The sequence below is a fragment of the Galeopterus variegatus genome, unplaced genomic scaffold, assembly GCF_000696425.1.
Source record: "Galeopterus variegatus unplaced genomic scaffold, G_variegatus-3.0.2 Scaffold5337, whole genome shotgun sequence".
Taxonomy (NCBI): Eukaryota; Metazoa; Chordata; class Mammalia; order Dermoptera; family Cynocephalidae; genus Galeopterus; species Galeopterus variegatus.
Genome location: NW_007731448.1, coordinates 72998 through 75646, shown reverse-complemented (window position 1 = coordinate 75646; position 2649 = coordinate 72998). Strand labels below are relative to the sequence as shown.

General features: G+C 40.2%; 1 protein-coding gene across 1 annotated transcript in view; it reads left to right on the top strand.

The window, feature by feature from the left end:
* Positions 1–2649, top strand: part of JADE3 (jade family PHD finger 3) — a 131906-nt gene that overhangs the window by 61462 nt on the left and 67795 nt on the right. The gene's annotated exons all lie outside the window — the stretch shown is intronic.

Here is a 2649-nt window from a genome sequence, read left to right as displayed (position 1 = left end):
GGAATGGTCTAGAACTGGAAAATCAGGTAGTGAGTTGCCCACACTTGTGGTGGTCAAGTCAGAGCTCTATAAACAATTGACAGAGTTGTTTTTTTTTTTTTTTTTTGTCTTTTCCGTGACCGGTAAGGGGATCACAACCCTTGGTTTGGAGTCGCCCGCACCACGCTCAGCCAGTGAGTGCACCGGCCAGTCCTATATAGGATCCTAACCCGCTGTGGGAGCGTCGCTGCACTCCCAGCGCTGCACTCTCCCGAGTGCGCCACGGGGCCGGCCCTTATTAGTTTTTTTTAAAATAAGAGCTTTATTAAGCTATAATTCATATACCATACAATTCACTCATTTAAAGTATACAGTGATTTTTTAATATATTCACAGATATGAGGATACTTCAAAAAGTTCATGGAAAAATATAATTAAAAGATAATATGAATCTTTTCATAAACTTTTTGAAGTACATTCATACATGTAAACAGAGCACTTTGAATATGTTATCCCACTGCCTTTTGACTTGGATTGTTTCTAATGAGAAGTCATTTGTTAATCTTATTGGTGTTTGTCTATTCTTTGGCTTGCATATAGTCTCTAATAATCTATTTCAAGTTCACTAATTTTTTATTCTGCCAGTTTAAATCAATCTACTGTTGAGGCCTTTTAGTGATAATTTCAGTTACTATACTTTTCAAAACCAGAATTTCCATTTGGTTCTTTTTTATACTTTCTATTTTTTATTGATATTCTCTATTTGACCAGACATTGTCATCATACCTTCATTCTTTAATCATTGTTTTCTTCAGTTCTTTATATTTATATGGCTAATTTGAAATCTTTGCCTGTTATTTTGTTGTTATTTGTTTCTTGCTTTTTTTAATTCTTTGCCTGTTAAATCAACATCTGGTTGCTCTCACAGGCAGTTTCTGTTGCTTGCTTTTTTTTGTGAGTGTATGGGTCATACTTTCCTGTTTCTTTGCAAGTCTTATAATTTTTTTGAACAGAACATTTTAGATAATATGTTGTAGTAACTCTGGGTCCTCCTCTCGCTCACAGTTCTTCATTGTTATCTGCTTATTTACTGGATTATTTTATTGAAGTCTGTTTACTCAACCCCTGGCCCTGTGAAGTCTCTGATGTTGCTCCTCAGGGGCACAACCTTGGATATGCCCACCATCACCCTGGAATGAGATTAGTGTTTGAGATTTTGTCTGACCCCCAAGAGGCTCCTGCCTGCTATCTCTTTCCCTAGTTCTGTCTGGCATGTTAGCCAGCTAAGGCTTGAACTTCTCCACACTCAGTTGTAAATGTGGTCAGTTTTATTGGGGGGAGAGTTGGAGCCCTCTATTCTATGGTCTGCCTCTCTCCCTGGAGGGAAAAAATTTCTGAGTCACTGCTCTGGTGCAGGGGATGGAGACAGTGGTGTGCTTCCCTTTGAGTGGCAGCCTCAGGTCTCCTAGGTTTGCCTGTCCTGGTGTAGAAGCCCCACCTCATGAGTTGGGGTTGGGGCAATCAAGGCCTTAGTATTCTTGGTGGCGCCATATCCTCTAAGGCATATCCTCCATCCCATGATTAGGAGTCGGGTGGAAGAAGCAAGCCTCACATCTCACCACAAAGACCAGGAACTTAGCCTCTGCAACAGGTAGCTGGGGGCAGGATGAGAAATGCTGACGTCCTGCTCCTCCCAGGAAGAAAAGCTTCCAACTAGGAGCTGGGGGAAAGGGAGCTCTGTGTTCTTGGCTGCAGCAATCTTATGTGAGATCTCTGTTGGAAGAGGAGATGAAGGGAGTGGGTCAAGGTCCAAATACCACAGACTCTCACTTTACTTACTGAGTTTTAGTAGATTTTCTTGAATAAATGCTTCTTTTTTCGTTGTATGCTCTTAGGACCATTTCCAGAAACTTTAAATGGCTGTTTGGGGTTTTTTGGTTTTTGGTTCTTTGGTTATTTATTTATTTATTTATTTATTTAGGCAGCTGGCCAGCATGGGATCAGTTGTTTTTTTGATCAAAAATAACTTTTACTAGTTTCACTGGAGAGTGGGTCTGGGGATCTCCTCACAGTGTCTTGCCAAAAGTGGAACTCTATAAACTTTTTAGCATACAGTTGTGTTGCTGTTACTCATAAGTGCTCAGAGTGGCCTTGTAGTTGGATTTCTACCTCCTCGGTAGTTTTTAAATGGCTTAAAGGCAGTAGCCCTGACCTTTGTTCCTTGTGAAATTGTGGTAGCCCCTAGTAGCACTTTATGTTGTGGCACATACAAGAATGTCAATCACTGACCACATATCACTTTCTTTTCTAGTTTACATTTTCAGCACTTCCTTCGTGACTTAAAATGTTTAACTGTGTCTTCCTTTTTTCTTACACTCTAGTGGTGGTGTGTTCCCAAAAGGGCAGTGCCTCTTTTTTTTATGTCATTGGCCACATCCAGAGAAGGACACTTGAGCCATTAAAGTCTTAGCACAGGACTAGCCAGTTAGCTCACTTGGTTAGAGCGCAGTGTTGATAACACCAAGGTCCAAGGGTTCAGATCCCTCCTGACCAGCTGCCAAAAAACAAAAAGAAGTTTTAGTCCAAAGGATTGTTAGTGCTTTCTATAACATTCCTTATGTTGTTTTTCTTTTCTTTCTTTCTTTTTTTTTTTTTTTTTTTTTTTTTTGG